The 8,958-nt window shown below is 39.8% G+C and overlaps 1 pseudogene; it reads right to left on the bottom strand.

Annotated features, from left to right (window-relative positions):
- Positions 1–397: 397 nt before the first annotated feature.
- The window catches only part of LOC125255988, a 34,841-nt pseudogene continuing 26,280 nt past the window's right edge, over positions 398–8,958 (bottom strand).

Genomic DNA, 8,958 nt, shown 5'->3' with positions numbered 1-8,958 from the left:
ATGAAGTGAACACAGAATGGATAAATGCAATGCTGTTGAACTGAATGTAGGATGGAAGAGAATCGTATGGGAATGCTTATGGGAGCCACCTAATGGCTCTGGTAAAATGGTGATAAATAATTGCTTATTTATCATTCAACAAATAATATCCCTATTATTTGTAACAAACTGACCTCCAGTAACTGTTATCTAAACAGGTTAGAAAAACATATGCTGCATGTATAAACTAATGCCAAGGTCTCTAGAAAAGAGGTTTGGTAAGTTTATATTTACGTTCCACACAGTCGGTCACTGATGATGCAGGCTGCGTGCAGTGGGAGGGCGCGGAGTTGCGATCCAGTAGTCGTGCCACGCTGGGCTGGAGGATGCTGAACTTCGGTTGCGCCAAGAGGGTCCTTTAGGATGGACTGGGCAGCTGGGTCAGATGAATCTTCACAGGTTCCTTTGCAGGCTGGCTGCGTCGCTGAGGAGCCGTGTGGTACAAGCAATGTCTGCCAGAGGTCATGTCAGAGGTCCTTTGCGGACTGGGCTGCGCTGCTGCAGGAGCTGTAAGGGTCAGATGAAGTCCCTCAACACTGGGGCCCTTTTGCAGCTAGAGTGCAGCCGGAAACATTGAAAATGGTTTTGTTCGCAAAAGCTTCACCTTAACCGTCTTGTAGTTTCTTTCCTCGTCAGGTCAGGAACTCAGGACGTGGAGTGTCTGTTAATGTCTCCTTCCCCGTCGAGTTGGAAACGCAGAACAAGGGAGTGTCTACCCGGGGGACATATTTATCCCTTTCTGATGAGGAGGAGATTGAAATGTGGCGCCTTGCCGATCCTGGAGTGTGATTGGCTACTGTTATCTGAAGCAGCCCCGGTGTTGCCCACCCTAGTGTGGAACTCATGTGCATAGCATAAAGTACAGTGTTAAAATAGTGTCTTTAACATTTTACCCATGCATTATTTCTTTACCAAACCTCTTTCAAATTATTAAAGGCATCGTAGGGAACAGATAGACACCAAACACGATATGAAATGGTTAAATCATTGTCCATGCATCTGTTTATTTGTTAACAGGTCTGTCCCATGACCTGTTGGTTTAGCAGTCAGTAACCATTAACATAAACTGTGCTTTTGCATGAAGATGGAGTGGATGTGATGCAGTTTAGATCAAATTAAGGCCTCCAAACATAGGTATGAATGGATTTAGATAGATATCTGTGGCCTTTCTTTATTTCAGTCACTGCTGCTCCAACCAGGAGGTCCTGAAGGAATTTTTTATGGCAGTCCTTGCCTAAACCTTAGGAATGAGTTTGGTGGTTAGAGTCAATGTGTCGTCCTAAAGAAGTCTTCTCCTTGGTTTTGGTGGGTGCAGAAGGTCCCCCTTCCTGCTCTGGAAGAGGTGTCTGGTAGTTGTCCCAACATCTTATCTGATGTTGCTGAACATTTATTTATGTTCATTCACCAAAGATCCAATCACAGTGTGGCACATCTTCCTACACACCAGCAGTTACAGAGGGGCCCTGTCGTAAACTGGTCCCTGGAATGCCATCTTGACTGGTGTTCACAACAAAATACTTCCACACATGCTAGCATGAAGAAACTTAGCATATTTACTAGTTGCCATATCGACAATATATAGAGACAAAATTCAGAATTTTCGCCAAAATTCAGAAATCTTTGGTAGATATCACTGAACATTTATTTAACAATAGCAAAAGTAAATTTACTATAAGCTAATTTTTCATCTATATTTTTTGTGTTTATTTAAAATTAGACAAATCTGATATTATTTTATTCTCCAATCTGTTGTTTAGCAGTTTGGCTAGTTCTTTAATGCTTCACTAACTATCAGAAGACACTAACCAGGTTTAAATTCCAGTTGCACAGATAGGGTTCGTTGTAACACTTCGTTACAATGTGCTCCGCTACTAGAACTATACTATTATATACAGTTACGATATAACTGGGATAATCAACTTTTATGAATTTCTGTTGATAAACTATGGAAAAAAAGCTGAATAAAGACTGAGAGGAAGAACCTGAACATCCAGAAAATATTATTTCCTGAAATGTTCAGCATTTGTACTGTCTCATCTATTTACCTCATGTTCTGTGAAAGCTGTGAGTGGAGGGAGAGGAGTGTTTTGTTCAGCTCTGTGTTTTTCTGAATGTCTGGTTATATTTCTTCATCTCTTTGCCTGTATTGTTTTGACCAGTGCTGTATAGCTGTGTTTTAAAGTTGTTCATTGTCAAACTACAAAATTATTTAAATTTGAATTTCTAAAAAAGTGCTATTATTGTATATGAAAAAAAAAAATATTATTGTCTTTTATTGACAAAATATTTTAGTTTGTCATGTATATTTTTTTAATTAAATCAGATAACATTTTTAGCTGTCAAATGGTCATGTTACAACGTGCTCCATCACATGTTACAATGTGCCCCATCTTTGGGGCATGTTGTCACATTTCCCTTCCCTTCTTTCGGGGTAAATAAAGAAAAAAATATACACTGTATTAATGAAACAAAGCCACATATTTGTACCAGACATGTGTGAAATTATGTGGACCAAATTCTCTGAACCCTAAGTACATTTACACAAACTGAGAAAGTCAAAAAGCGTTAGGTTGTGCCCCGCGCTCCCCTACTCAATAAAGTAGGCTAACTACGTTACCTCGGATTGATGAATGGTTGGATTCCACAACAGGTAAAATAAAATATATTTAAGACAATACAACATTTACTGTAGGAGCCATACAATTTACTGGTGACTTAATTTTAAAAACTGTTTGATTGCACTTCTGATTTGGCAGTGAAATTCTCCGATTTTGGGTGCGTAAGATGTGAAGGATTCAATGGTCCAGTTAGTATTTTCACCCCATAATGGCGGCCGCGCTACCGGAGCGCCATCTAATGGCTGTTATCCAAAAATTATCATAGTGTTGCCTCTTGGGTTCTATACTTTTCCCTGCGTTCCATTCGGAAGGGCTCATCCCTATGCCCTAATCCCTTCAGAGGGTTTACCCTCCGAAGTGAAAGCTTTGAAGGGATGAAGGGTGTAGGCAGTGGCGTACGGGACACCCCGCAGCCCCCGCGGTGAGTGGGGGCTCCCACCCTATGATGGGCCCCGTCGCAGATTCACCTATTTAGGCTAGACTACTTTATAGCCTTATTTGCTTTTTTTTTTAGGACTGAACTCAATTGACTAAAGATGAAAATAAAGAATCCAACTGAAGCCCAAAAATGCAAGCAGAAGATCATAGAAAATAGAGCTAAATGACCACAAAAGGGGGAAAAATTCATCACTGTTGTTTCCATCGCCGTTTGTATGGTAGCCAAGACAACAGCAAGCTTTGATGCGCTGTGTTACTGTTAGCGGATGTGTGCCGAGACAAATAAATATGTTCGGTCTTTGCTGAGACATTATTATTGTTATTTATATTATTATATATTGCCCAAACGTATTTACCCCATCGCCAGCTCTGCTTATGGTCAGCTACCGGAATGTATGAAGTTCTTTTCCAAATGTAGCCTAGCCAATAAGTCTAGTTATTTCTTTATTATTTTTACTGTAACTACATGAATTTAGTTTAGGCCTATACATCATTTGATGCACCGATCGAAATTACTGAAAATTTGCGGCCGAAACAGCAATTTACGCGCTTGTCTAGAAGGGAACTTATATACGCCTATACGCAAATTTGTGTCTAACTTAGAATTTAGACCAGCTAAAATATATTGTTAGACCAAAAATATCTTATCAATTAATTAATAAAGACATTTAATAAAGTAATACAGAAATTTAATAAAAACAGAAAGACGCCTATTGCTTCAGCCTTATTCAAAGGCCGCGGAAACATGGGTTCGTTTGTTACACACTTCAATCCATTCCACACCCGACGTTCTTGGTTTTCTTCCTATTTATTAAATATAGGCAATTGGTTGATGAAACATTGATTGAAATTAAGATACAATTTCTACAAAACGAAATTCACTTTAAAGAAAGACTTACTATAAAACAAAACTTAATGAAGTGGTCAAACTCATGTCTGACCCGCTGCATGTCTCCCGACATTGCGCATCCGTCATGCTATTCACTTTTCATAATCAACATAGGTGACATTTAAAAAAATAATAATATTAGGCTATAGCCCAATATTTAAATATAAATATGAAACTAAATTGGCTACATTTTTATCCCTCTGGCCGACAAATGCGCCGGCGCGTTCTGATGGATTTTTTCCTCATGACAGAAACAACTTAAAACAGGCCTTCCGTCATTTTTGGCGATAGCCTACAGATTAGTGCAAGACTACAAATGGTCTACTTTTTTAAATTTTATTTTATATTTACGCTCACAATAACAACAACACCTTGTAGGCGACTTTTGTAAAAATAGAATAAATAAAAAACAGGATGCGCTTTCAGCTGTCTCTCTGCGAGAATCTTTCTGAAACGTCTCAAAAATTAATTTAAACTTGGCGAATAACTGTACCTAAAAGAAAGAAACATCTCCATTTGATAAGAAATGTGTAGGTCTGTGTTAAATAAGAGGCGATCTATCCGCTGGAATGTGTTGTTTCTGAAATCATGGCCAGTGCTCGTTGCGGCTGTTATCCGTTCTCTTGGCGCTCCTTTGGTTTTAATGAGTAAATTAGCCCAAATATTTATTCCTGCCGGTATTTTAGTCTGAGATATCAAAATCACTAAACATTATATAGGCCTATCATATAGGCTATAATATTATTCGATAATAACATCAAATAAATCAATGCAATGATAATTTACCACATGATTCACTGTTAAATCAGTTTTTGTAAACTGTGGGGCAGATGGACTCAGGTGCACAACAAATTTTAAAGGTGCCCTAGATTCAAAAATTGAATTTACCTCGGCGTAGTTAAATAACGAGAGTTCAGTACATGGAAAAGGCATACAGTGAGTCTCAAACTCCATTGTTTCCTCCTTCTTATATAAATTTCATTTGTTTAAAAGACCTCCGAAGAACAGGCGAATCTCAACATAACACCGACTGTTACATATCATTAATATGTACACCCCCAATATTTGCATATGCCAGCCCATGATTGAGGCATTACACAAGGGCAGCCAGTATTAACGTCTGGATGTGCAGAGCTGAATCAACAGACTAGGTAAGCAAGCAAGGACAATAGCAAATTAAAGCTGCAAGCAGCGATGAAAGGGCCCTCGCACCCGGGCTCACCGTCACCTGTTGGCCACAGGAAAACAGCGAAGAGTGGGCAACATGCATGTAAGTGAGTAAATACAGGAGAATTATGGCAAAATCATGTAAAAGTGCCACATGATTCCTGCTGCCAACAGGTGGCGCTATAGCTAACTGAATACTGTCATATAGATGTCTTTAGGCCAGGACTTTTATCACTCATGTGAAGTTTGGGGCAGATCAGACATAGTATGCCTGAGTTACAACAGCTTCCTCTTTCATGGCGAAACATCAGAATTTGTCAGTCCGCCACGGACACGCCCTTCAACGAAAACTCAAGATCTTTGAAATTTATCATCGCTAAGTTCTTAAGATTAGGCTGACAACATATGATGTTGATCTGGTTAAATCTCTATGAGGAGTTAATCACAGTGTAAAACATGTAATTTCCTGTTGCCCCCAGGTGGCGCTATGACTGTAACTGAATATTGTCATGAAGATGTCTTCAGGTCACTACTCTAATAAAAAGTGTGAAGTTTGGGGCAGATCGGACATTGTTTGTCTGAGTTACAACAACTTCCTTTTTCATGGCGAAATATCAGACTTTGTCATGCCACCACGGACACGCCCTTGAGTGAAAACTCTAGATCTTCACAATTTAACGTCACAAAGGCCATTAGATTAGACTGACCAAAAATGACATTGATCTGATTAAATCTCTAGGAGGAGTTAATCACAGAGTAATACATGTCATTTCCTGTTGCCTACAGGTGGCGCTATGACTGTAACCGAATATTGTTATGAAGATGTCTTCAGGCCAGGTCTCTAATAAAACATGTGAAGTTTGGGGCAGATCGGACATTGTTTGTCTGAATTACAACAACTTCCTGTTTCATGGCGAAAACATCAAATTTTGTCAGGGCGCCACGGACACGCCCTTTGGTGAAAACTCTAGATCTTCGCAATTTAACGTCACAAAGGCCTTTAGATTAGACTGACCAAATATGACATTGATCTGATAAAAGCTCTAGGAGGAGTTCGTTAAAGTACAATGTCTGGAAAATGCAAAAAACGGACTTCCTGTTCGGTTTCGGATTTCGCTCCAAGAGAATTTTTTGTAGGTACTGGGCTGATAAATGTGTGTACCGAATTTCAAACCCCTAGTGTTATGTAGCGAGCGGGGCTGTACGTTAGATGGCGCTATCGAGCCATTTTGCCACGCCCAATTCCGAAACCCATAACAGACGTAAATTTTCACCACTTCTGACGCGTGTGCAAAGTTTCATGAGTTTTCGAGCACGTTTAGGCCCTCTAAAATGCGATTTACTTTGGAGAAGAAGAAGAAGAAGAATTAAAGCTGCAAGCAGCGTTGAGAGGGCCCTCGCACCTGGGCTCACCGCCACCCGTTGGCCTCAGGAAAACAGTGAACAGTGGGCGTCATGCATTTAAGTGAGTGAATACAGGAGAATTATGCCAAAGTCATTTCGAAATGCCACACTTCCTGCGGCCAACAGGTGGCACTTTTACGTAACTGAATTTTGCCATGTTGATGTCTTCAGGCCAGGACTATCATTGAACACGTGAAGTTTGAAGCAGATCGGACATTGTATGCCTGAGTTACAACAACTTCCTGTTTCTTTCGTGGCGTTAATCGCATACATTAGCACTCAGCCAAGTGTTGCATGATTTAACGTGTTTCTAGCATGTCTGGTACTTCGTGGCATGATGAAATGTGAATCTGGTATTGAATTACAGTATAAAGCATGCCACTTCCTGTTGCCAGCAGGTGGCACTGTGACTAACTGAATATTATCATATAGATGTCTTTAGGCTAGGACTCTTATCACACATGTGAAGTTTGGAGCAGATCGGACATAGTATGCCTGAGTTACAACAGTTTCCTCTTTCATGGCGAAACATCAGAATTTGTCAGGCCGCCACGGACACGCCCTTCACCGAAAACTCAAGATCTTTGATATTTATCATCGCTAAGGTCTTAAGATTAGACTGACAACATATGATGTTGATCTGGTTAAATCTCCATGAGGAGTTAATCACAGTGTAAAACATGTCATTTCCTGTTGCCTGCAGGTGGCGCTATGACTGAAACTGAATATTGGGTCCCACTTTATATTAAGTGGCCTTAACTACTATGTACTTACATCAAAAAATAAGTACAATGTACTTATTGGGTTCATATTGAATTGCTAAACACTTTTGCTGCTATTGAGGTGGGATACGGGTAAGGTTGGGGGAAGCTTTGGTGGAATGGGTAGGTTTAAGGGTAGGGGTAAGGTCTAAGGGATGGGTCAACAAATGTAATTACAGAAAATAATTACAGATGTAATTACATGCAGGTGTTTTTAAAATATAAGTACAATGTAAAAACATGTATGTACACAATAAGTGCATTGTATCAAATGATTAATTTAAATGTAAGTACATAGTAGTTAAGGCCACTTAATATAAAGTGGGACCGAATATTGTTATGAAGATGTCTTCAGGTCAGGACTCTAATAAAACATGTGAAGTTTGGGGCAGATACGACATTGTTTGTCTGAGTTACATCAACTTCCTTTTTCAAGGCGAAAACATCAAACTTTGTCAGGCAGCCACGGACACGCCCTTCAATGAAAACTCTAGATCTTCGCAATTTAACGTCACAAAGGCCTTTAGATTAGACTGACCAAAAATGACATTGATCTGATTAAATCTCTAGGAGGAGTTCGTTAAAGTACAACGTCTGGAAAATGCAAAAACCGGTGAATTAATTCAAAATATCTGACTTCCTGTTTGGTTTCGGATTTCGCTCCAAGAGAATTTTTTGTAGGTACTGGGCTGATAAATGTGTGTACTGAATTTCAAACCCCTAGTGTTATGTAGCGAGCGGGGCTGAACGTTAGATGGCGCTATCGAGCCATTTTGCCACGCCCAATTCCGAAACCCATAACAGACGTAAATTTTCACCACTTCTGACGCGTGTGCAAAGTTTCATGAGTTTTCGAGCACGTTTAGGCCCTCTAAAATGCGATTTACTTTGGAGAAGAAGAAGAAGAATAATAAATATAGCTGCGAGCAGCGATGGCGGGCCCAAGCCCGGTGGCACCGCCACCCCGGTGGCTTCAGGGCAACTGTGCACAGCGGGCAATAGGCATTTAAAACGGTTAAACATCAAAGGACTATGTCAAATTCGCTCCACATTTACTGCACTACAAGGTGCTGCTATAGAGCCCCTCCTCCCTGCCCATTTTCAAAGTATTACATGTGCCAAGTTTTAACATTATTCTGATGAATTTTGAAGCAAATCAGGTAAAAATAAGAGGGTGATCTCAATGTATGCTAAAAGTGACACATTTTCTGCTTCCAGTTGGTGGCGCTATTACTTTGAATCACAATAGTCACATCCATGTGATCAGCCTTGTACAACGAAGACTAAGCCGAAGTTTCATCAAAATCAATTAATGTATGCAGAAGTTATAACACTTTGTTTCCCTTTTCTTGCCATAAATTCGTTGCCTCGCCACGGCCAAACCGTTTGAGATATCCAAAATCCGTTTGCAATTAAACAACTTCAATGTGTTAGCAACAAGTTAAAAAAAGTTTGGTGTAAATTGGATAAACCCTGTAGGAGCAGTAGTATAAAATTCATAGCCTGTTTTTTCAAAAAATTAACATTCAAACCAAAATAGCTGACTTCCTGTTGGTCGGAGCTAATGAATGTAAATTAGAAAATTGTCCGGCTTGATGAGAACAATATGTGTACCGAGTTTGGTGATTGTAGGAAAAACTAA

This window comes from Megalobrama amblycephala, linkage group LG20 (assembly GCF_018812025.1).
Source record: "Megalobrama amblycephala isolate DHTTF-2021 linkage group LG20, ASM1881202v1, whole genome shotgun sequence".
Lineage (NCBI taxonomy): Eukaryota > Metazoa > Chordata > Actinopteri > Cypriniformes > Xenocyprididae > Megalobrama > Megalobrama amblycephala.
This window is presented reverse-complemented; position numbering and strand designations above follow the sequence as displayed.